The sequence below is a fragment of the Haplochromis burtoni genome, unplaced genomic scaffold (genome assembly GCF_018398535.1).
Source record: "Haplochromis burtoni strain Fernald_Lab_line unplaced genomic scaffold, NCSU_Asbu1 Contig_3, whole genome shotgun sequence".
Taxonomy (NCBI): Eukaryota; Metazoa; Chordata; class Actinopteri; order Cichliformes; family Cichlidae; genus Haplochromis; species Haplochromis burtoni.
Window position 1 is genome coordinate 1208909 of NW_024582364.1, and position 27381 is coordinate 1236289.

Below are 27381 nucleotides of genomic sequence, written 5' to 3' on the forward strand. Positions count from 1 at the left end.
TATCCAAGAGAGAGAAAGACAGAGAACAAGAGGGCGAATCAAGCATGGCAACTAGGAAAGACTCAGGCACAGAGCAGCAAACTGTGTGAACTTCACAGCTCCCCGCCCCAGGTCTCCACTGTGCCTCTTTTGGGCTACAATGGAGACCTGGGGTCTGACAAAAGCCATAAAATCTGAACACACAAGCATTTAATGAAGTGATTGGCCAGAGCCAAACTGGAACCAACCAACTTCAGTTGTCTAGACCAGCCATCTCTGGATTTTGGACTCTGGCTGGACCGGCCCGCCTGCCTGTCTCGGCAGAGAACTAATTGTGACACTCAGTGTGAAAGAAGGCGCCAGAAAAGTGGAGAGGAAGACAGGAAGGCAAGGAGTTAAGGATTCAATGGGAAAAGAGAGTGTGAGAGAAAGAATGAGGACAGATGCTGTAACTGTGACTAACACTGGTTGTAACTAACGGTCACACAGCACAAAAGAACAGGGAAATTAGTGTTCACAGTCGCCAGTGTTAAGAGGTAGTTTCAGGTCTGTGCGTGAGCTCAGTGTGATTAAAATTAAAGAAAAACATGAAGCAATTACCCCAATGGGTCTGTTAGAACGTACCTGCAAATTACTACATTATTATATACAGTTTGCCTTCATTTTTTTCAACTATTTCTTCTTTTTCTTATAACTCACATCAAATAATTTTTTACATGAGAGAGCAAACAAGGTTAAATCCACCTGCTGGGTGACTCTGGCTTCCTCCCACAGTCCAAAAATGTTAGGTTAAAGGTCTTAATGTGAGCATGAATGTATGTCTGTTCCTCTATGTTAGCCCTGCGAAACTGCCAATCTGTCCTGGGTCCTGGGTGCACCCCACCTCTCGCTCTGTGACAGCTGGGACAGATTCCAGCTCCCCTCTAGAAATATTTTTTTCTTTTCTCTTTCACTCTTTTTCCTGCATAAAGTCGTCAGCACTTGCACTTACTTTATAATGCAGACTGCAGACTAAGAAATAAAAAACCCAGCCACCCAACTTTTGACCTCCCATGAATCCTCTCCATGGAAACAACAATCATGTGTTTTTTCCCGAAGATAGTTTAAATTAAATCTTGTGTAGATCTTAGACCGGCAAAAGCTGGATAATTGCATTTCATATCCTCAGTTACAGCTATGTTTTTTCCTTTCTAGTCTTAAGCACGTTCAGTTGCACTGTGAGTTTTCTTCTTCTCCAAATTCCCAAAATACAACTCTGAGATTACGCTACATTTAAATTTTAAGCTGTCACACGTCTAGCACCCTCAATAGATTTCAAAACTGATCCCAGTGGGGAAGTTAAGAGACTAAGAGAGTAAGGAATGATAAAAGATGACCCTTGAGGTGTGACTCAGAGCTTTGGAAAATAAAAACCAGTGAGAAAGAGCACGCTCATGTGAGTCTAAGCACACCTGCGAAGCATCGTTCGGCTGCAACTTAAGAAATCCTAAACAAGAACCGGAGGAAAGAAAAGCAGCTCATCTCTGCACAAGGAGAAGGTGGCTGTAAACTGTAAATCATTTTCTGCACAAGGAGAAGGTGGCTGTAAACTGTAAATCATTTGCCTGACTGTTAATTGCCTGAGTATTATGCAAATAAAATGCATGAAAGCTGGAAATTTAAGTTACTCTCAAAACCATGAAAAAAAGAAACTGAACGGATGATTTCACTTCAAGTGCCCCACTTCACTGTGTTGCATCAGCCTCGGCAAATCAAATGCACCCAAAGCTTAGTTAAAAAGGAAGTCAAAGACAATGCTCCCCGACAGGTGATTTAAAAGCAAGAGCACGTACGCATTCACACACCATTACCTCCTGCTCTTCACTTCATTGTCTCTATACAGCCAAGGCCTCTACACCGCAGTAGGTTTTAATACACCTCAATCGAAACTTTGTACAATTGTACCAGAAATTAGTCACTTTGAGCTAAATCTGTCACCTTTCGAATTATTGTGCAATGAAGTTGCACTAAAGGCTAAACATGGAGCCAAAAACTGTTATATTCCTCTGCAGCGTGTCCACTTACTGCTCATGTGCACACATGTAAATATCCACTGTGTGTCATGCATCCTCCAGACCCACTAAAATAAGTCTTAAAATGCGAAGAATTGCGTGGGAGACAAAAACAGTAGCACTCGAGTTAACAAAAGGTAAACGCAGAATCTCCCATGTTCCGTTAATGTGCGATTTCACCCAATTTCAAGCATGACTGACTCAATAAGATTCCTGCATCCCATTTAAACATTCCTCCAGAAATAACATTTATCCAATTTGTTTCATGGCTTCCCGCTTCTATGCACTCAAATCACACATGCCTTTGGCAGCCAGCAGGAGTAGTTCGGATTTCAAATGTAAAAAAGGGAATACTCTGTCCTCTCTAGGAAATGTATTTGTGGGCTAATCCAGCATGTCTATTTGCAGAGAGGGGATATAAAAGTAAATGTTCTTCTAATACCACTAATATGTGATATTCAGTTGTGTATTGTGTAAATGGTGCACCAGTGTGGCACATATGAGCTGGGAGCGTGCATTCAGTGATGACTCGCCTCAGATTTTAGATGGTCATTTTGCACTAATGCATCAGGCAGGTAATGACCGCAGTCATGTTTTTAGTCCCCTTTCGGGGTGCTGTTCATTCCCCCCCGAAGAATATCACTCCACTGTGCCAGCTGTTTGTTTAGCTTTTTTTCTGGCATTACTTCCCTTTGAGTAACCACGGATGGTACTGCTGGATGCGAAATCACCGCTGTTTCCAGGCACAGCGCCTATCTCAGCAGCAACACGCGGCAAAACACAGAATCCATCCAGCTAACAATGGCAACCCTCCCTATTTCGCTACATTCCCTGCACTGCTCATGCTGCTAATTAAAAAATGAACCAGGTAATTAACCACCTTGTCCTATTGTTTGAGATGGAATATTTCTCTTTCTGAGCCATGCAAGTGTGTTTGTTGGCAACTTATAATGACAGTTTGGGGGGGGCGGGTTTGTTTCAGTGTGCATCCGTCACTCCAGTTCAAATAACCAGCAACTCAAAGAAGCGAAGATGAGGCAAAAAAAGTGGGAAAAATGGCAAGAGCTTGTTGGGTGTGATGGTTCTTTGCCTTATCGCAGAACACAGCTCTTTTTTTTGACAGAAGTGCTTATCTCCAGTTTTTTGCTGTATTTCACTTATTGCACAAGAAAAAAAAAAGACTGAAACTGCGGGATGACTGCCGACCGACACATAATTATTACCACACCAACCAATTACCATTTTAAATTTAAAGTCAGTGAAACATTTCAGAGAAACTGAGTTGGGTTTCTTTTGGCTTTTTTTGTCGGTTTGATGCGCTCATAACTTCACGTACAACAAAGACCGAGTGACACCGCGCTCTGAAGCGAGGCTCCTCAGCACGGGATCAGGGCTGGTGTGGTTACACCATTATGTAAACCTTGAACTTTGTGGTCCCCAGAGAAGAAAAGAATAAGGAACATTGATCTCTTTCACGAAGCTGACGGCCACCTTCTAACATCGGTAAAAATGTGTGGCATAAATTATTTTGCAGCACTTCTCACTACTTTTCATTTCACCTACAAGCGATCAAGGACAAATGTTTTTACTGAAAGAAGGTAGAGAAGCTGGGGGAAAAAATGATCTTACAGAAAGTAATTATCACAGTTTTTTGCTCGTGTTTAAGGTTAAAGATAAAGCTTGCAGCAATAATGAGGACCGCTTTGACGAGGAATGTCTCTGAATTTCACTTGCAAATTATGGTATTTCTTTAATGCCTCTGGATGATTTGGATTTACTTCACTCTCATAGCTTTAGCAGAATCTGAAAATGGCCTAGAAGGAAAGGGAGGAATGATTGTAACAGCACTAATAGCAATTTTTCAGAGGAAGAAATGTATACAAATTTAGTATTTCAAACGAGGTTACATTCAGAGAGCCTGCTACCTTCACAGCCAGAGGAAAGCTTGAGAGAGCCATCATCAACTGGTTTGTGAATTCCTATTTTGAAGTATTGATCTCATTATTATGATAAGATGTCACAAGCAAAGGTTTCTGAGTCTTTGGACACCGCATGTCCATGTGGTGGTGACCATCCATCCATCTTCTTCCACATATCCAATTCAGGGTCACAACTGGGGTTTAAGCCTAGCAAGAGGCTGCATTCACCCTGAACAGGTTGACAGTCTATCACAGGGCTAACACATAAAGACAAACCAAATGTGCTCATCATGTGGGAGGAAGCCAAAGTACCTGAAGAGTACCCACGCAGGCACAGGGAGACAGCCAGCGGATTTAAAACCAGGGCACGCTGTGATGGGAGCCACTTGCCTCACCAGTTCATCAAACGAGCATCACTGTGTATTAAAACGATGTGAAACTAGTGACTGAGGCCAAATTTTAAGCAAGAAGTAGGGTCAGTGTCTCATGTACCTTTATACAAACTGACAATTCTGCAACCAGAGGAGTTGTAACCTGCCAGTGATTTAAAACAATGCTCGTTTAAAGCACTTCTACACTGACACCAAAGTGTTTCCCTCGCTATTGCATATCAGCAGGCTCACGTATGCGGGAGTAACCATGTAGAAGAGGAATGTAGAGCATAGAGCAGAAGCAATGAAAGAAAAGGTAGGAATACCCAAGTTGATGACAACTTGTTAGGAGGGAACTAAAGTTCCCCAACAAGTGTTAATTGGTCTAAACCACAAATGGGCAGTGACAGAGCAATCCCAGATATCTGTAAGTCTTATGGCACCAAAGCTAATGGAGCCTGAAGGAGTAGCACAGAGATGAGTATTTATTTTTTAGTATTACTGAATACAACATTAATGATCTTTTTTAAGCAGACCAGGATAACTGGAATGCTTTTCCATTAGAGCTGGAGGACCTTTTATTGATCTGTGACTCGCAGCAATAGGTCAGTTTCTTCACGTATAACAGAAAACTGGTTGAACAGTCTCAAAGGAAGAATAGAAATAGAAAACACAAAACCTTAAACAGTAAATAATGGAATTATAATGACACAGGGCCGCTTGTGATACAGGTTTTTTTTTATTATATTAAAATTTGTTGGTTTTCCTCCAAACCGTAACAAACCACTGAAAGATTTTTCAATGAGCCCTTCTGATCTGTGTCCAGCGAGCTTGATTAGAAAGATGGTTTTTTGCCAATTTTTTCACCGGCCAGATAAAAGGCCTTGAAAAACCAACTGCAATGTGTCACAAAAAGAAAGAAGGAGAAAAAAAAATGCGGAAATGTGAGAGACAGACAGGCGGACAGGGAGAGTGAGAAAAGAATACTTCATTGTGTGTGCTCTCTCTGGGTGGACAGTCTTTGTAATGAGAAATATTAACATTGCCAGAGTCTTTCAGCCTAGTTGGAAAAAAAAAACAAAACTGTGCAAACACAAAAGAGTGCCCCTAAAATCCATCCAACCAATCAATGGTCTTTACAGAAAAGGCAGCGCAAAGAGAAGAGCACCATTGAAAGCTAAATTATTGCTATTTTTTCTTTTTTTGGTCTGAAACATATGTTAGTACAACAGTAATAGGTGAGTAAGACAACGAATGACATGCAAGAGGCCCATCAGGGTTTTTCCTTCTGTTTGGTTAAATAAATACACATTCAGATGCTTTGCCATTGTGTTCGAAAGCTTTTATTTCTTACCAAAAAGTCTTCCTGACATGTTCAGGAAGATGTCTTTATTTAATGAATATCTGAATGGATGTGACGCTGAACACAGCTAAGTATGTCAGTCGTAACCCTCAAGGCTGAATCTCTGAAGATTTTGAGCCAAAGCATTTCAACAAGACTCCACATGAGCTCTGTGTGTGATACTCACACTTATCACTTGTAGTCAACAAGAATACGGATAAGGATTTTCTAATCATCTCCCTGTAAGAGACACTAAACTTCCACAGAGATGTATCTTTGCTTTCAAATAAAGTCAGTCAATACATTATTATTTTTTAAGAAGAACTTTATGACAGTATTTTCATTTGTTGCCATACGGTTTCATAAAGGACTGCTTCTTTTGAGCAACATAACCTCAACATAGTTCCCACGCAATAAAGAGTCACAGAGTGAAAAGGATTTAGTCCTTCATGAAATGATGGCAAAGGCGTTATTCAGTGAGGGTAGCTAACCACGTTAATTTGATAAAAAAAAAAAAATCTCTTCAAAGGACAAATGTATATGAGAGTTAAAAGAATGCACAGGAAAACTCGATGCGATTCAGTCACATGTGTAAAAACCTGAGTAGGCTAGTCTTAGCTTTAACATTAGCAGCTAACTGACTCCCTCCAATTCTCCTGAGACACAACCATTTAACGGTACCATACAGTACCGCACAGTCTCGAGCTTCCTCAGTAAGTTCATAATTCAATCATAATAATCCATGACAGTCGAGAAAGGTTAAAAAATTTTTTTACAGCAACACTGCTGTTAAATTGCTCAAGGTCAGATAGTAGAAGTCTACAATGATTTTCTGCTATCAAGGCCAACAGGGTATTTGACTAGCTGTTTGGGTAAGGGAGTTCGGGATAGTGTTTTGTACAGATAAAAGGTAGTTTTAGAGTTTTGGTGGTGAGACTGATCCAGAAAAGACTATCTGTCTTTGAAAGGTTTACTGCTGGAAAAGCTAGGATTCCTAATTCTTAGTTTAAGTTTAATGACATCATCCAGGAAACACTGAGTGTCTGAATTCACACAACTATAAGTTTCAGTCTGGCTATTACTATCCCTCTGCTGCTGCTATGTCAAAGTCTTTTCAAAATGCGTCAAATTCAAAATGTTGCTATCACAGCTGGAGTAAAAACATCATCATTAGTCAGGCTTTTTGCTGGGAAAGTTGTTAAACCTGTCAGCTCCATTACCCTGGTGGAGATTTAACGATTAATTCTTACATAACATACAACTATTCACCTGCCTTGCTGCATACAGTGTGACAGAGACAGAACAACGGAGCTGCGTAGGTGTAGCTCCCACTGCTTCTTCTGTGCAGACAAATTTTGTTGCTGATGAGAGGCGGTGAGGTCGAGGAAAAGGAGCAGGGAGATTTTTCCCACTTCCAGCATGAAAAGAAAGTTGCACAGGGCTATACCTCCACGAGTGCCGTAAAACATGCTTAACCTTGTTTGCGTAGAGTAATACTCATGTGAAAAAGAAAGTTTTCAAAGAATTCTATGCAAGTAAATCCTACGATTCAATAGCTTGTAGAATCCATTTTAGCAGTAATACCTTGAAGTAATTGTTTTCTATATCACTTCAGTCTCTCACATCATTGCGGGCGTGGCTTCTGTTCATTGAGGTTTGAGGACATTCGTTTTTGCATAGATCTGAACGTCCCACCACAGCACTTCAGTCAGGTTGAGATCTGGACTTTGACATTTATTTAACAAAAACTAGCCCAAATTGAAAAGCGCATGAGAAACTATATAATATATTTCATGATTTAATATCTTGTAGAATCACCTTTAGCACCAATAATCTGTTGAAGCAGGTTTTTCTGTATGACTTTATCAGTCTCTCACATTGTTGTGGAGGAGCTTCGGACAATGCTGCTCGCTGATGCTCGCTGTTTGCAAATCCCTGATTTTTTTCCTTTTTGAGCCATTCTGTTGTAGATTTGTTGCTGTATTTCTAATCATTGTTCAAATGCATGACCCAGTTTGGAACAAGCTTAAACTGTCGGAGACAAGGCCACACATTTGAATCTACAATACACTGGTATTCACAGGAGTTCATGGTCCACTCAATGACTGCAGGGTTTACAGGTTCTGTGACTGCAAACAAACCCAAATCATCACCCCTCCACTACCATGTTTGATAGCTGTTTGAGGTGCTTCTACTGATATGCTGTTTGTTTGTTGCCAAGCATGGTTCTATGGAGATGTTTAGTCAAAATGCAAAAACTTTTGGTCTCATTTTTTCCAAAAGTCCTTTGGTCTCTTCAGATGCAGCTTTGCAAACCTAAGTCATGCTGCCGTGTTCTTTTTAGAGAAGATGCCTTCTCCTTGCAAATCTTTCAGGAAAGCCATACCCTATATTTATAGAGCGTCAAATCACAACAAAGTTGCCTCAATGGCTTTTTCTATTTGTACTGTCAGAAACTTGAACATTATCATGTTAAATGACATTTGAGGCTGAGATTTAGCTCTTTTTTAGCTCTTCCCTGAGCTTTGCACGGTCTGATTGGGGAGAATCTGCAGGAACGTCCACTCTTGAGAAGATTTGGCATTGTGTTAACTCACAGCTGAATGCTCCAGACCAGAAAAGTGCCAAAACTTCTGTTTTATAGAGGTGCTCACACTTGCTGATGATGGCTTAATCAAGTGCATTTGATTAGAAGCAGCTGGATGCGACTTACTGTCTTAAATCCCATGAACGCAGTAAGGGTGTACTTCATAGGACTCCATAGAGACCTATGAAAACATTCCTTTTAATACGACTGTAAAAGACTTAGCATACAGTTATTTTCAACTGATGAAAATAACTGGACAGGCATCATATTACAGAAACAATGGTTAGAAGTTAGTGTTTGCTTGGTTCTTACAAAAATCTTTATCTTTCCACCGACTCTAATTAATAATGCATTCATTTTCAGGCATCTCTGCTGGTAATGAGCGGTGTGCATCCTACATTCTCACAAAGATGAGAGAAAAAGCAACAACAGTAAAACCAGGAAGGCACCCACATGAGCATATATTTGCATTATTGAATTCACCAGACCTACCTGAATCGCTACATTTATTAACTAGCCCCTAACCTTACTCTTATCTGTGTTTGCCTGTTAACATCAAACAAAAAACTCTACTAAGTCTCACTTATAAAGCCTTTGGTATTTTACAACAGTCTTAAAGTAGAATGTAATTGTTTAGTTTTACATTCTTACACTCCACATTTGACTCACATTAAAGTCATAATCTAGGACACACATTCGCGTGGCCTTCGATCGCTCTGTCAATTACACAGAGGAAGTCAGAGAGGAGGAAAATGATGAGAGTCAACAGTGCATGGAACATCGATGTGTCCAACCACCACTGTCTGTTTAAGTGGAATCGACTTATGCTCAAATCCCAAATTAAGCATATCTGACTGTCCCACCGCTGCAGGGGCTACAGGAAGCACAGGGACCCATGGAGAGTCTCTCTCTCACACACACACATACTCCATTTCTCCGTTTCTCTGCAGGGAATCAATGATGTCTGCTTAATTATTGGGTGAATTTAATCAGCGGCACAGCAGTACGAACTGCCTTGTGGGCCATTGGCTGTCAGGAAGTCATTTGGTTTCTAGCAGTTAGTGTTTGGATACCACCACAATAATTAAGGGTACAACATTTTAATTGTTGTAAAGGTGTAGAGGTAGCAGAAAAACTACCTCTGCATTGTGGTGGCTCTGCTCTCACTTATTCTCACACACTGGTTTTGTGAAAATGGTGCCAAAACACCACAAATCTCTCTGACCTAAAAACCACGGTAGTGATTAATGATTCTTTCCTTTGGATTAGTGTTTAAAAAGGAATTAATTAACAGGCCTAGCATTATGTCCTGATTTATTATCAAGACAAACTGTTTAGATTATTTAGAATTTATTCTTAACCTTTATTCCCAAGGTTCTCAAAGCAAAGTCCATCTGTGCCGCTGGTGTTTCTACTGTAAATAAAACTCTAAATGTAAATACTGTTGTGTCAAAAAACTATTGTTAAAATAAAACACAATCATCTGAATAGATACATTATAAAGCTTTAAGAATCAGTGCTTTACACAATCTGTATACCTGTAAATGTTTTATTTTTGTCACGTAAGACAGAATGGCATTTTATATTATACATGGACTATAGCACAGTGATTTGTCAATATAAACTCTTCATGTAATTCGTAAATCTACAAATCTCTTAATTTAAGTGTTTTAATTGGCCATGCATCATCACACGCAGATATCTGTGAATTCAACAATTTTCAGGTAAGTCAATGCAGCTGTTCAGCAACAAACAAACAACAGAAGTCTCTTCACACTTTTTATCTCGTCTGCCAAACACTCTGTGTTCTCCAGTGAAGTGCACTCAGTCCAACCTGAGGAGACACAAAAATGATGCTCCGAGCAGAGACTCACAAACCTACCCTCCTTCAAACTGATGATAAACAATATATATGTGGAAGTTTCTATCTATTATGGGTTTAATCTTTAAAAAGCTTATCAGAATAATTAGACATTTTGGGACATAAGCATATTGGCTTTCTTGCAGAGAGTTCTGTGAGAAGATCAATTCAGTTTCAAGCCTACAAGCATGAATAATGAGGATGAAGCCTTGAGGCAATTAGCTTAGTTTACCATAAAGATAAGAAGCACGGCGGGGAAAGTTAACACGCTCCCTGAAGTTACAAAAAACATGTTGCAGCATCTCTAATATCCACAAATTACCACACAGCATCATGTTTGTTTAACCTTCATACCCACATGCAAAACAACAGGAAAGATCCCAAAAAAGAGAAAAACATCTTCATAAAAGTAGTGACCCAAGGTGTATATAATGGACACATCTGTATGAAATGTACTAAAAACACCATTTGTGGGTTTTGCCACAACACAAATACTCATCCTAATCTCATCTACAATACTTGGCAGCAGAGCAAATAGCCATGTTTCTCAAAATGTCTTTAAAATTGTAATAATACATTTTTGAGCATGTGGTTACTAATGGCACTTTTATATTCACTTGGGAAAATGCAAAAAAGAATCATCATTAATTAATGAACCCACCAAAAAACAAACCAACAAACAAATAAATAAATAACAGCTTGTTTTTTTCTACTTTTTGATTTTATGCTATAATCATATGCATGTGAAGAAAATGTGCCACGGACCAACTTTGATTAAAGACAGCAAACTGAAGCATCAATTTGGCTCATGAACCATCATCCAGGTTGTTCTAATGTGTAACGCGCTAGCTTTAAGTTTCGTCTCCGATTGGCAGCACTGCGAAAATTATTGAAATTTAAATCTATTGTAAAGTCAATGAGGCTCAAAATTTTAAGTCTGATTAAACAAGTTAGCTATTAAGGTAACTTTTTTTTCCAAAACACGTATTTTTCCAGGGTATTCGATGCAAGTGCAGTTATGTGACAAGCAATTAAAGAAGCTCATTAATTGGTGGTCACATAAATATGAAAAATTAAATATTTAAATCAATTTAGGCCTGAGGCACTTTTTTCCACTTCTTTTTTTGTCCTGAGCATAAAAATCCAAAAAGAAAAACAAACCCTTATTTATTTTTCAGGCGGAGTCGTAATGAAATAACAAAACTTTAATTATATATACACAGATTTATAGATATCTAGTTTAGTATTTGCCAATAACAGCTGACTGAAAAACTACAACAGTTGTCCTAATCTTATTTAACAGTGTAAGTAATGCAAAGGGAATAATACCGTAACTGTTCTGTTGTTTCTCATTCAAAATACCATTTAAACATCCCAAAAAATCTTTCAACAGCTACACAACGAGGATGATTTCCACCTTGCCACAGAGCCTCCGGGGTGTCTTCCCGGCTTCCAGATAGCACCTCTGATGTTTTTGGAAAGGTCTAATGAAAGTATTCTGAGAAGCGTCTCATCGCTCTCCAAAACGATATTGATCGGAGTAGATGAATGAAAAGTCTGCAGGGTAAAGGCAGTATTGCCTCATCAGAATACTTTTTTCCATCAGAACATGGTGCATGGTCATGGTGCATGTACATGTAGAGTCTACAGTGAAGAATGTGAAATTCTCTCATCCGAAACGAGTACTCTGATATTATAAAAGCCAAAAAAAAAAAGCAGCTACTGCAGTATTTACAAAGGTAGAATTAATCAATCTCTTTACTGTCAAAAATCCATTGAAAATACTTGGTCAGCTGCCTCAATTGATGAGACAGCACACCAGGTGAACATTAAAGCCCAAACCACAGTGGTGCTAAACATTATTTCCCACATATAGACATTATGTTTCCTTACGAGCAAGTTGACCATTCACCGCCAGTCAGGTGCTATTCCAGTGGCTTTCTCGTTATGTGGTCAGATTGAGTCATCATTGTTCTACTCTGTGCATTTGCATTGATATGGAGGGTTGCACTAACCAGAAGCTGCAGAAGAACAAGGACTGGTTTGTGTACCACTATGCTCTGATCACAGTACAAGTCATCTGCAGAAGGAGAAACTAATCCCATAAGCAGATGATTATTTTACTTGTGTCAACCAAAATACTTGGCACTACATTATACACTCTATTTAGGTATTCATTTATGAATTGATAAACGATTCTTTATATCCTGGCACTAAACACATGTCTGTTACTAAACACATGAACTGAACATCACACAGAAGAACGAACCAAACATACTGACTGCTCTTTCCAACATGTGGTACAGCATTTTAAAAATGGCTGCTTCTTCATGATGATTCAGTGATGATCTTTGTTGCAACCCATACCTCAGTGACAACAGATGCTATAGTCTTTTTAAAAAAAGGGTGAAATGTACACTGTTTTCATTTTACACAGCTGAGATACTGATTAATATATCTGTATCCCTGTGCTATGATATTAAGTAAAAGTGTTTGCTTAGTTGAGCCAATTATTAGGTATACATTGTGCAAACCAACCCATAACAGCTCTGTGCTGCATATTAAGTAGAAAACCCAATCTATCTGAATGCATAGTCTATAAAACTATGCAAATGGGAGAACTGGAGCAGGTATAATTGCTGAGTGTGTGCTAGGAATGAGAATGGCTTTTCGTATGAGCTAAGGACATATTACGTTAATGACACCATTCTGCTAAATGGCAGACAGATGGAAAGTTCACAAAGACAAATAGCTGTCTTAGTTCTTAATCACATGTGCAATTAACTGCAGTATGGATGTGATTTAATTGGCTTGTGGTAGCCATGTTTGATTGAAAAAGTTGTTTTGCGGTCATATTAGGCTAAATCTTGGAACAAAGACAAGTTTCACCTAGAAAGGAGTGTTTTATGACCAAAACAAAAGTGGAAGAGTTGTAAGTGTGAAAAGGGGAGCAAATGAAGCAACGTGCACTGTAGTACTGACAGGAAAAACTGAATAGCATTCCCACTGAGATCACGAAAATCTGAAGAATATGTAGATTTTAAAATGACTTTGTAATGTATGCATTGCAGAGCTTTTCCACCATCAGTTCATAGCAGGTTAAGAATTGATGCTGTCTGAAAACTAAAAATCTGTTTGGCATGCACATGCTGTTTATCATCCAGGTGTCAGGCTCTGAAAGCAGCTACCAGACTAACCCAAACCTGCATCTGAAAGGACGGGACGCCATGAAAAATGGAATTAGACTTGTAAATCATTTAAACAGTATTTTTAATTGAAAATGGCACAAAATGTACTTGGTTGTGTTCAATTTTGAAGGTGATGTTAGCAACACGTGTCAAAAAAAATGCTGGGATAGATCGAAAGGACCTATCACTGATAACATGACTGTGAGTCTTTCAGAAGGAGCTACTGTGAGGCATTTACAACTCTGTGATAGAAGGCAAGTAATTCAAGTTAATAAACTATTTCTAAGAATAACAGAAATATTTAGGAATTTCATCTTTTTTCATCTGGCACAAAATATCACTAAAAATATTCAGAGAATCCAAAGACGTGTCTGCACCCAAGAGAGGCAGCTAAAAATCCTGAACGGTCATTATCTTCTAGCCGTAGGGTGACACTGGATTAAAAACAGTCCCAATTATGTGGTGGAAATCACAGCACCGGCTCAGGATCTCTAAAGACCATTTGTCATTGAACGCATTTCACCGCTGGAGCCACACATTCCAGTTAAAACTCGATCGTGCAATTCATAACCAGGATTGATCTCTGGGCGCTTTACATTCTCGGATGGTCAGACCTTCAAGTATCACGACTAAAACCCCAAAAAATTCCTAAAAAGCCAGGCTGATGTGTACAGGCGGAGGTCGAGAGTGAAATTGTCCTCTTCTTTGACAAATTCAAACTGTATTTTTGTTTTTTCTGGAAATCATGAATGTTGTGTTCTCCTCAGACCACAGTTCTAAAGCCAGCGCCCATGATGCTATATTAAGTCTGACTAACTGGATTTTTAAGACTAATACCAGTGTTTGGGTATTTAAAAGTCTGATATACCAGGTAGTTTTTTCTCTTTTTGACACTCAAAACATAAACAGACTAACTAACCTTTGTTATGTGCAGTTATTTAGGAATTCTTACTAAGATAATCTGTGCCTATGAAATTTAAAAAGAATCTTGATTTATTGTCACAAGAAGTCGTGGATTACCAATTTATGCTCTGCCTAACTCTTTCTTGGACTTACTGGTTGAACGGTGTTTCTCCCGTATTTATCAGCACTTACAAATGCAGATACCAACAGATTGCGCATAGCTAATATCAGCTGATAAATTAGCCTTTGTCCAGTGTTATTAGAAGCACTATGACTAAATCTAGCAAAAACTGGCTACGGCAACTGGTCTCTTCAGCTCCCAAATGTTTAGATTTATCCTAAAAGAAGAGATGCACACACATACCTGTTCAAATTTTGTTTTAATTTTTAAAAACTCTTCTTAACATCTTTTTTTTACATTATTTTCAGTTGAATACAAGCGTTAAATGAAATGCAAATCATTGCATTCTCGCGTCTTACACCACATCCCATTTGGAAACAGGTTCAAATGCAATTAACTATCTTCGCAACTTTGAAAGGAAAATATTCAAAGTTGCAGCAGATTTCCATTATGCTTATGAAAACTTGGCTTTGCTTGACTTGGACATGTCTCAAATGACTTTATAGACTTGAGCTGGACTTGCCTCAACAGATTTAAAAACAGCACTGGCTGCAAGGCTTTCCACGCTACGCTCTCGTTTCTTACTCCAAACCGACACACTGGATGATGTACTTCAAACATCAAAAAGACATCTTTACTCACTCCAGAGTTTGCCTCTTCCAAACATACTGAAAATAAAAATACCAGGCTATCGTCCAACCGAAATATAAGGAAGACATATCTTTTCTGAGCCAAGTTTACAGCTTATTAGAAGACTTTGTTTTTAGGCTATCAATTTGACAGGTTAATTACAAGGAGAGAAGACAGCATGCAGTATGAACCATCTCATTTAAAATCAATTTAAATATTCATTAAGGCTATTATCAGAACTCTAATACTAATTCATAGTCTGATCATGTCATATAGTTGCCCAAGTAATGAATACTAGATGAGAGGATTTTTCTTTCGATGTCAAAGTTTTATGATCTTCACTGCAATACTACTGTACCAGCTGAGCGGTTTTGAGCACCGTGTAAAGTACACATGTTCCAAAAAGGCTTAATGTCACATTTGAAGAGATCTGCATGCTTCACAGCTGAGGCAACATAGCTAACTTCTGCAGAATTGTTAGTATTTAACCTTATTTTTGCCTCTATCAAATTCTCCAAAATTGCTCATTCAACACAGCGGAACCAGAATCAGAATTCATGCATTCAGGGCACATTTTAGGGGACATTTATTCCCCCCCCGGTGATCAGCGTGACTTTCCTTCCTAAATAAAGGTTATATTAAGGCAGCACATTTAAATAAGTATCAAAATGGTGCCGTATGGAAGCTTGGACGGTACGAGTGCAGATATCAAACAGCAGCATCAAAAGTTTGCCTCTCACCACAGCACAGCTGTTGTATAAACAGAGCCAGAGCATATTTACCCTTTAGCTAAAAGGTGTCTCTTGAGCCGATATGTTTATATATCCGAACATCCTTCACAGGCTGCCTGGAGGGGGCTCACGCCTGAACTTTAAGCTTTTTACTTCACAGTAGGGGAGAAAAAGCAACTAGTATCAGAGGTCATTTGGAACACTTCCCTTTTTTTCAGCTATGTGCTCATACATGATCACTCACAGCAGCTACAGCATCAGCACACAGGAACACACCTGCATCCAGGGAATTGCACCGTGCAGTAAATATCTTGAAAAAATACGTTTGAAGAAGAGGTTGAAAGAGATGGAAGACCTTTATGGATTATTTCCCAGTGCAGACAGCGAAGTGGGAAAAGGAGGAGAACGAGAGAGACAGAACGAGACAATGAGGGAGGAAAAGAAACGATGCTGCTGCAGAAAGAGGGGGAAGTGAAGAAGCAAAGTCAGACGGAGAGAGAAAGGGAGAGATAGTGAGAAAGACAGACAGTGGAGAGAGAAGAACACCAAATGTTAAGTAGCAATTGAAGTGGAAGAATTCCAGTTTGGATTCAAGCTCCTTGGCTAATGAGGATCATTAACGTGGCCTGCCCAGCTACTCCAAACGCTGGGGAGGACTGCAAGAACGAGGATAAAAATAAAACCTCTCAAGCATATCCCCACAAGATTCATAAGGCGGGCACTTGTAAAAAAGATATAACACATGCTGGCTACGGAAGGTACTTCATAATGTAACACCACATGCCACAGATCCTGAAAACAGCGATACTTACCCAACAAGTGCACTCAGCTGAACTCTGAACTGTTTGGATTTAAAGCACAGTGGCAAAAGAAGCCATTTTCGCCCCGCTATTTCGCAGATTGAAAATAAAGACAGAGGTGATAATGTCCATACAGCACTCCATGATACAATATAAATCAGAGGCTTATCAGTTCAGCTGTGTCATCCCATTTGGGAAATTTGCCTCACAGGTTCGGGACGGAAAGGCGAGGAAAAAAGGGCTCCAGTGTAAAGCTCTCATATCTTACGCACATTATTTCAAGTGGGCAGTTCACATTCCTCCACACATTTTATGATCCTATCAGCTTTGTCGTTTTCCATCTCTTCAATTGCTGTTTAACACACTGTAAAACTGAAGCTGCACACAACGCTCAAGCTCAAAAACCAATCCAAGTTCCGTCCTGCCCCGTAAATCATATGTGATATACAGTTTTTAAGCACTTCAGACCACATTTACAGCACAGTCCATTGATTGGCTACATTCCTGGGTTTAAAAATAGTTCCTCAATGGTTCCAAATAAAGGAAAGAGATGCCTTCATACAAAATCTAACCTCTGCATACAGTTTAGAGTATGTGAAATTTGAACATCTCGCAGAAAAACCTCAAAGTTTCGGTTTCGTCGGCCCTTCGGTCTATTATTTTTTCCTTGAGAATGCTCACAGACTCTGCTGTTTGAGACTCGAGGCAGTCAAACAGACAAGTGTCTTGATAAGATTAGCATAATTGGCACATTCATCCGTTCTCTGTTAATAAAGTGCTTTGTGGTTGAGAAATCAACAGTGTAGAGATGTGATGCTCACTGTTGGATTGGTCTCCAGCGTTTACTTAAACAGCCTCAGCCTTCGTTAGTGCACAGTAAAGATACGTTTTGACTACAAAATATTCCCAGATAGGGTTGTGCAGCCTTAAGCAAATCAATTAAATCTCAGCAAAATGAAATGAACAGCAGTTTGAAGATGCTTCTGGAAAACCAAGAAACTGTGCTGACAAACCCGTTTTCATTATTGCATGATGAAAAGCACTGTCATGGAACACAGGAGTATGTGAATGTTTCTGAATCGCTGAAATAAAAGAGCTGGGTTGTTAGATTGACAAAATACATAAGCACAATTGATCGGTAACAAATGTGTTTTTTTAATCTCTTCTCTAATTGTATTCCAGTCTGCACACAACATTCATGTAGCAGCTTCTTGCAGTTTAAAAAATGTTGTTTTGTATTAATCAATTAAAAAAAAAAAAAATCATATCCTTAGCAGGGCTTAGAACTAGATAAATACAGGCAAAGATGATCTACAACGCTGGACATAATATACCATGTCATTATTTATTTAACAAAAACTGAGCCAAAACGCAGGAGCTACTATTCGCAGCTATGGTGAAAAAACAAGTACACCTTTACTGCTTCCATGGGAATTAAGAGGGTAAGTCGCAGCCAAAAACTTGTTAATCAAATAACTGATCGTCAGCATGTGTGAAAACCTCTATAAGAGCAGATATTTGGACAGTTTGCTGGTCTGCAGCATTCGGTGGGTGTTAACACATTGACACAATCTTCCCAGGAGTGGACGTTTCAACAAATTCAACCCAAGGTCAGACCGCGTAATGCTCGGAGAAACTGCTAAAAACTAACAAGCCACATCTCAGACTCTACATTTAGCATGTTAAATATCAAAGTTCATGAGAGTACAATTAGAAAAAAGCTAAACAAGTACGCTTTGTTTGGAAGGGTTGCCAGAATCTCTCTAAAAAGAACATGGCAGCATGACATGTGCTGAGCTGCATCTGAACAAACCCCAAGGCTTCTGGAACGATGTCCTTTGGACGGACAAGACTGAAGTGGAGATATCTGCTTATGATGCACACCACCACATGGCAAAAACACAACATGGCATATTTGTGCAGTTTGCACCAACAGTCAAGTATTGCAGTGGAGGGGTCATGATTTGAGCATTTACAGGACCTGGACACTAGAAAGTCATCGAGGCGACCGTGAACTCCTGTGAATACCAAAGTATTGTAGAGTCAAATGTGAGGCCATCTGTCTAACAGCTAAAGCTTGGCCCAAACCGGGTCATGCAACAGGACAATGAACCCAAGCACAGCAGCAAATCGACAACAGAATGGCTGAAAAAGGAAAAGATGCTGTCCAGTCAACGTCCAGACCTCAATCTGGCTGAAATGCTGTAGCGAGACGTTAAGAGAGCCGCTGATAAACGAATGCCCACAAACTTCACTGAACTGAAGCAACATTGTTAAGAAGAGTGGGTGAAAACTCCTCCGCAACATTGTGAGAGATAAAATCATAGACAAAACAACTGCTTCAACAAGTTAGTGCTGCTAAGTTTAATTCTACAAGCTACTACATCGTAAGGTGTACTTAGTATTTCACACACTGCTCTTTGGTTTAGTTTTTAAATAATCATAAATAATGATGTTGTGCTATGTCATGTGTTGTCATTCATAAGAGGTTTTATTTAGCTAATTTTAGAACCTGCTAATGACCATATGATTTTTTTTATATCCTCACACATAAAACCTCAGAACACCAGGCAGGTGTACTTTATTTTTCACATCACTGTATTTGTAGCCAATGATTTCACCAGTTATCCTGATGAACATCACTGGTAGCATATCAGCTAATTAGCCTTGTGTAATCAAATGAAACTTTGCTCTGTGTGGTGAAATCCAATGAAGTCATTGACTGTGTTCATCCAGACAGCCTTTATGAGGGAAAAAGAAACAAACACGATTGCAATGAATCAGATTGGACTCCATATCAAAAGATCTGGACCAGGGCCAAAAAACTCAATACGTACTATTTAATTTAACATCATTATGCTAACTGACCTTGTTTTTAAAGGGTTTTACAAAAACAGCATATTTGCACTGCCTTCGTGAGCACTTACACTATTGTTCTCCATAAGGTTACACCACTAGAACAGAGCTGGAGGACACAGCACCCAACAGTCTGTAAACATCTATTAATACTGAAAAAAACAAAACAAATAAATAAGGGTTAACTTATAGATGTTGGAAAGGTTTATGCAATGTAAACAAAGATGTCGCATTCATTTGTCAATCTATTAAGGAGTTAATTATCATATCCATTATATTCTTGGTTATTTTCATTACAAAACTTGATAGAAATCTATCTTGCTTATCAAGTTATGCAACATTATATACAATTTATCTTATAAATAATCATAAAATTATTAATTACAGCACTTTTACAGCACTTTTACAGCCTACTTATCGGTGAGTGTCTACCTGCCGCTGATAACAGAGGGACAGATGTGAGTGTGACAGGTGCTGCAGGGAGTGGGGTAAAAATGCTGTCCTGCTGCGCTGTTCTTAAATAGAGAGGGTTGTTCAGACAAACTGTAGCCAGCTTGTCTTTCACAGCACATAGTGTCTGTAGTCTGGACAACACCACCCACCAAGAAATCAGGACTACAAAGCCCACAAGTGTCTCCGTATTGAATATTCAGCATTTTCAGTGGACTTTTTCATGCTTACGGCGCAACTGTGAAGTTGCTGTCAGCTGTGTTTTCCCAAGTAATCCGTCTAATGAGTTGTCCCATTTCTCTGCAATCAATGGCATTCTTAATGTCTTTTGTCATCGATTATTTTGCTAATATTTATCTAACAATGAAGACAACTCCCTGCTATCAACTCTGTTGGACACAACCTCGAAACTGAGCACGCGCACACGAGCACTGAGTGTGTTTGTGTGTGGTGGTGGTGCGGGGGAGACTGATGCAGACAGACAGGTACATGTCTGGCACTGGTTTAAAGCAGAGGCTGGGTGGACTATTATGTACAAGCGCATCAAAAAAATTTCATTAGAACGAAATGGGAAATCAGGAATAATAATAAATCATAATAATGGGCAAACCTCCTGCCTGTATAAACATGTATTAGGAGATGTGGATGCCCCATAACAACATGGCAGCTGCACAATATTCAACCATGAGGTAATGAAGCTGACAAAATGCGGTGCAATGTTTGAGTGGTAAAATTAAAAACTGACGTAGCTAGTACTGAGTGGGCCCTCCTTTTGCCTTCAGAACCGCCTTAATTTTTCATGCCACTGATGACTGACACACTGATTCAGAGATTTTGGTTCATGTTGACCTGACAGCATCACACAGTTGCGTCAGATTTGTAGGCTGCATGTTCAGAGATGCTCTTCTGCAAACTGTTTTTGCGATGAGTGACTCTGAAAAGCAGTCTCTGACCTATGACCTCTGGCATTAGCAAGACATTTTCATCCAGAGAACTGATCAGCAGTTTCTGAAATATTCACACCAATCAAATCTAGCACATCAATGTACAGAATAATTCTGGCATGACAATTTAGTACGAGATCCACATCCCTCAACTGCATGCGTCGGTTTATTTGGGTGTCACTTAGCCAAAATCATCCCATGAGGTCATTGGTAAGTGAAGAAAAGCAAAAGAAAGGAAGAATTGTAGTCTGCTGCTGACTCCTCCACCTTGGAAACATAAATCAGAGCCCTCCATTCGGGATTCATCACACAGACTTAGATGATAGTGCAGGAGGCCACTGAGGTGATTCCTTGAATGATGAACCACGGGTGAAAGGAAAGGAAATTCTTTATTTCCACAGAGATTTCTCTTAAGCTTTTAAATACTGCACGCTGTACAAAGTGTGTGATGTAAAAATAGTCCAGGCAAAAATGAACAACGTGCAAAACTTGACAATGAGAAGAACTGTGTTCATGTTAAGGTGCTTGTTTCTAAACCACAATAACACTAATCTAATTACCAAACAAGAAGAGAAACTACTTACGCGAATGATGTAGGCGCTTGAACTCCAACTAACAGAAGAACAAATGGTTAAAGATTTGTGTCCCCGTTGTGCGGTTTCTTTCCTGCTACTGTGTTTAAATCTGTGTGGCTTCTGATGGATGATTCACCCGATAATGAGAGCTGGATATGTGCACATTTAACTGTCTTCCTAATGATAAGTAATGACGGTAGCTTAGCTAACACAATTAACGCTGGCGCAGAGGAAAATAAAATTCTCCCAGAATGAAGTATTATGTAAATTATTAATTAGCACACAGACAATTGCAATCTTGTTCGGCTGCCCATTGGCACTCGAATAAATGTGAATGATCTGGAAACAGAGAAAGGAAGATTGTGAACATAATCCCAACACAGAGGGAACGTGAGAGAAAAATTTAACAAATACCACCTGCTTCTTAAGCAATTTATGGAAACAATTTGCATTTGAAATTGGACCTCTAGACACGGAAACAGACTCTCGGCAGATGCAAAAAAAACAAATGTGGAAACCATTTGTGCACTTCTGCATTTGTACTTCAGCTATTGCGTCTCCATTAATCTGGCAGATATAACTCTAGCTGTAATGAGTGCCCTAGTGAAATCCTCTAAATCCACTGTTATAGATTGCAAAAGTCCAAAACTAGAGGCCGGGTATAGTAATCTGTTTTTAATTTGAGCTCCAATTCCACAATTTCTGTACATTCTACATTAAATGAAGGACGCATGTTTTATGAGCATCAGTTTCCATAAATGCATTTTCACTTGCACAGATGCCTCCTCCTCCATGTGTGCGTGCTTTCTGAATATATATATGTGTGTGTGTGTGTGTGTGTGTGTGTGTGTGTGTGTGTGTGTGTGTGTGTGTGTGTGTGCTTCTGTGTCATTCCTGTACCCTTTGCCGAGACCATAGAGAGAGCAGAGTGATAATGAAAACAGATAAAAGAGCAGCGTTAGCAAAGACAGAGGGAGTCCCAGTGCAACAATGGGGGGGGGGGCGGGAGAGAGAAAGAAAAGAGGGTGGAGAGAGAGGGAGAGAGAAAGTGATCTCTCAGATTTGGTGTCTCAGCTTAATGACACTGGACCCACATGGGAGAGAAGGAAAGCAAAGCTCAGTGCGAGAAATGATGAATCCAAAGACAGATAACCTCCAGCCTCGCCATTCGCAGCCTACACACACACAGAAAAAAAAAGAAAACCTCAGAAATGAACTGCTCAGCTTCTGTGTCGACAAGAAAACCTAACCAGCACATTTCTCTCCACCTTCTTCTACCTGCACCTGCCTTTCTTTCTTTTTGTCACTCTCTTGTCAAGTTCCGTACAATATCGTGTCAATTGAACCGCCCAACTTCTCCTCCCGTTCCGACCGTGGACAATATGTCTGGACGACTTTGACAAATTAAACTGACTCAATATATGGCAATAACCTTCACCGTATAGCAGTGAGGGAGAGGCAGAATGGGAACGGGAGAGGAACGGGGACTCAAAGCGGAACGGAGACGCTGGCAGATGGATGACGGGATAGATCGAGCATGGCGTGGTATTTACAAGGCAGGTACAACATGAGAACGCAGAGAGAGGTGGTGCATATATAGACCAATTTTCTAAATGTCACCATGTCTAATAATAAGTCAGTGCAGCTTGAAGTCACTGAATTATCTGAACTGGAAAGACAGTTAATTAACCTAAGAAAGCAGCAGTCCACAAGAAGGCACAGTGCTACAGGCATATGACAGGTTTGGGAAAACAGGATTTACCTCACCAAGTTTTAAAAATATGGCAATATGATTACAGCACAGCTCAAATTTATTAGATGTCTTTTTTTATTTTTTAGATTAACCCTTATTCATGTTAATTAAGTTTGTTTGTTGTTTGAAAGTAATTTCCTAAAAGATCATCAAGAAATTTCACCAAAAAAATCTGTGTTTTTTGGGGGGGCTTTCTTTTTCCATAACTGACGTGATAAATGAACAAACCGGCAGCTTTTCCTGACAGACGTGACAAATTACACTGAACGGCATCAGGCTCTCTAATTAATTTTCTCAAAGCAAGCTTTTATAATAACCCTTATTAAACGGCTCACGTGGCTGCTATTCAGGCGCACACCTTTGCCTGGTAGGATAAACGGATTCAACAGCACACCAAGATGCACTTCGACTACACACGCATGCATTCATGCAACGCACAAACCGGCGAGAGGGGGGTCGTTAAGAACCTATTGTAGTCTTCCTCTCTGCTCTGCGTGATAACGGCTTGATTGATAATGAGGTTCCAGAGCTAATCACCTGCCTAGAAGACTGTAAGTCACATGCTCTGGCAAGTGATGCACTTTGCTAAAACAGAGGGGGGTAAAAGAAACAGGACAGCAGAAACTCTGTGCATTGGTGAAGATATAGGACTGACACACACACACACACTTGTCACAAGCACAATGCACCTGCAGAACATGTACTGCCACTCCACACAAGCACAAGTTAACTCACCCTTGCTCTGAGTGACAAGCCGAAAGCTTTCAAATTGGCCCTGGGTAATCTTCTCCCCTCTTGCTCTCTTCACTCTCTCCGTCCCTTTGGCTACTCTCTCGCTCCCTCTCTGGTAGTGCACGGATGTCCTGCGGGCGGCTCACCCCCTCTGCGTGGCTCGGCGTAAGTGCATCGATCTCTCAGCCAAGTGGTACGCGGGTCCCGCTGTTTCCACGAGACTCAGATGTGCTCGCTCCTCTCCACTGCTCACTCTGCTTCACACAGCTGCAGAGGGAAATATGAGGACGGGCAACGTGGTACTCCTCTCTCTCCCTCTCTCTCTTTAGTAAGCTAAGACTCTCTCTCTCTCTCAGGTTGTCAGTTGCTGCGATGCTCACCCCCGCTATCTCCTCACTCTGTCACTCTTTCTTGCTGAGCTGAACTGCATGCTACCACCATCTCTCTCTTTTTTTTGTTACTGTTTCTCCACTGACTCCTGTGCCTCTCTCTCTCTCTTACTATTGATCCTTGTATCTGTGTCTTAGCTAGTGCAGCCTCTAGTGGCTGACTTCTCTTTATGCTGCTCAGAAAGTCAGAATTATTTATTTTATTTAATTAATTCTTTTTTTTTACTCAAAGAGAAATTGAAGCTGAATAATAAATAAATAAAGCAGAATGGGGAACAAACTGAAATGTCACAATTCAGCTGATATGGGTTTCAGCTAAAGGTTATTTTCATTATTTTTTCAATGAATCAATTGCTTCATTTCTAAATGCGAGCAAATGCTTAAAAGACATTCCGCCAAAGCTCAAGGTGAAGGTCATCCTGTCCAGTCAATAGCTACAAACACAATGATGGCAAGCTTACAGCAATAGAAAAGTAGAAAATTTTAACATTGAAAAAAGTTAAAACATAAAATTATATATATAGAGAGAGAGAGAACTAAAAAAATTACAATCAATTGCAATTAATTAAAAGTTAACATTTTTGCCAAATTTTTGTTAAACAGTGCAGGCTTTCTATGAATAAAAGATGAAAATACATCTTAGCATACATTCTTATAAAACAAAAAACGGTTTTATCATGTGTGATTGTAAGTTTCATTTCTGCTAAAGGTAAAAATGAAGAAGAAAACTATTTGATGACCAGAAGCACGGGAGAGGAACTGGAACACCACGTGACTGGTAAAAAGCAATATTGCAAAGACACTCAGATGAAACAAAGAAATGAAACAATACAACAAAATTCTATTTTTTCATACAATTAACTTTAAATTTAAAGCACAATAATTAGATTTACACACCAAATCAAAACATTGATCTTTCTCAATGAAACTCCAAAAGCAAAAACAAATCCAAATAAACACCTTGCAAGGTCACGAGACGTACACATTTACTGGTCACTCCAATAGGTAGACGTGGTCAACTGATTGTTAATGAGAATATATAATGAGCCAATCACAGGGAAGAAACTCAAAGCATTTAGACATCTGGTCAAGATGACCTGAAGTTCAAAGCGAGCGTGAGAATGAGGGAAACGGTGACATAAGTGACAGTCGCTCATATTACTCCATATAAAGTACGTGTTGCCAATTTAGCTACTTTGTCGCTATATTTGCGAGTTTTCAGACCCCCTTAGCGACTTTTTTTCTAAAAAGCGACTAGCGACAAATCTGGCGACTTTTTCGGGTGCATTGGAGACTTATTTATGACGACTTTTTGACGTGAAAGGGCGTACTCTCAACAAGCAGCGGTGCTGCCGTGGGCACCTCACCCGTGCTAAAGCGCTCACGGGCGGAGGATAGTCCTCCCCCAGCTGCAGGAGATGTTCACACCTATGCGTCCAAACTGCAAATGAACCGCGCATGAGCGAAGCCGCTGCTCCCGCACTGAGTTCTTCTTTTACTGTTATGCTGTTTTGTGGATCACAAGGTTTAAAACTACTTATAAACACACACACACACATAAAGTAACTCCACCAGAGCGCCTATTTCGGGTCACTTTTGCCGGTCGAAGTCCGGATAAAGGAGCAGGGTTGGAATTGTGAGATAAAAAAACAATAATTGCTAAAAGAAATTTAATTTGTTGTTCTAAATAAATTCTAAATGCATTTAGGACGTTTTTTGCTCACTTTATGTCTCTTCCACGATGTTATTTCTCTCTCCAACAGCATAGGTTACAATTATATTAGCATGACCAATTATGCAAATTAGTTGATGACGTCATTTAGCGACTTCTAGCGACTTTTAGGACAGCCAATAGCGATTTTCCTTACTGAGGAGTTGGCAACACTGCGTCCAACCCTGAACCAGATGGGCTACAGCAGCAAAAGACCCACACTGGATGCCGCTCCTGTTAGCTCAGGCTATAATTTACATAGTTTAAATCTATGCCATGAAGAACTGAATCAGTTCAGAAAGCAAAGGGTGGTCCAAGGCACTACTAACAAGGTGTACCTAATAATGTGGCGGTGTGTCTACATGTCTCAAAGCACGCATTTGCTTTTTACTGACCTAGCTTTAGTTAGCCGACTATACTTTAGTGGGTCTGTTCTGAGCCTTCTTCTAAACACACTAACATTAGCTCGCCACCCGTTACCTCTCAAATAACTTACCATAGAAAGATACTTTGAGGAAAGTAAGCAGAGACAGCAAAATGTCTGCAGAATATCTTCCAGTCAATTAAATCAATATTAAATGAAGACATGATATTTGGGAAAGATTCACTCTGGACCTCTGCTTTTTGGCTCAGTGCTGCCACCAGTGGCAAAAAGGAATATTGATATCCCAGCGCTCCCATCAGCTCTACAGCACAGGGTGGCTAAAAAAACACAAATCCAAATTGATATGAGCATGTGTTTTGACAGTATTTTGATATGCATCACATATGAGTACTGTTGAAATATTTAGCTGCATAAAGCAGTTTCCATTTAGTTTTTTTAGTGCTTAGTTTTCCTTTCAGGACTTTGCAGGCCAGGTTGTGAAGCTCCACAGGCTACTTAAGGTTTTATTTTGCCTGTGTGTGTGCTCTACAGCATATCCCAAGACACTGTTCCCCTGTCCAAAACTAAGCGAATCCCATACAAAATATTTTGTCTTTTGTTGTCTTTCAAAACCTCCTAACTCACTTTGTATTTCATTTGTGTCCGACTCTCTGTTTAGCCCTGTTATATTTTGTATTCCCCTAAATTTCTCACTTCAGCTCCTTCTCTTCTTGCCCTTATGCGCGACCTGCCCATGTGTTTACCTGGCCGGCTCTAATGCGCTCCGCTGTCTCCCCTCCTCTTTGCCTTCAAGCTATGTGTGCTTCCCTCGCCCTCTGCCAGATCGTCTTAGTCATGTGCCAACCATTTCAGCACTCTTTGCCTCGTGTTAGACTTCCCATGTGCCCGTGTGTTTTGTTTGCCAGGTTGAACTGACTGTTCATATACTGAACTTTGCTATGATTGAGCAAAGACTGAGCCTATGAACTTTTACCTGATCTCCCAAGGCGTGCATGCAAGTCCCACTCTGCAATGCTTTGATCATTGCAATGAATGTTTTTTTTTCTCTTGCATTCAAGAGAAAAATATTTTAGCCTTCTGCAGAATCCTTACATATCAAAATC

At 39.8% G+C, this 27381-nt stretch overlaps 1 protein-coding gene across 3 annotated transcripts in view; it reads right to left on the bottom strand.

Annotated features, from left to right (window-relative positions):
- tnr (tenascin R (restrictin, janusin)) overlaps positions 1 to 24272 on the bottom strand; it is a 198196-nt gene extending 173924 nt beyond the window's left edge. For all 3 annotated transcript variants that reach the window (XM_014332926.2, XM_014332928.2, XM_014332924.2), the window contains exon 1: positions 23797 to 24272. The gene's annotated coding sequence lies outside the window, so the exon portion shown is untranslated. The remainder of the gene's footprint in view (positions 1 to 23796) is intronic.
- Positions 24273 to 27381: the final 3109 nt, after the last annotated feature.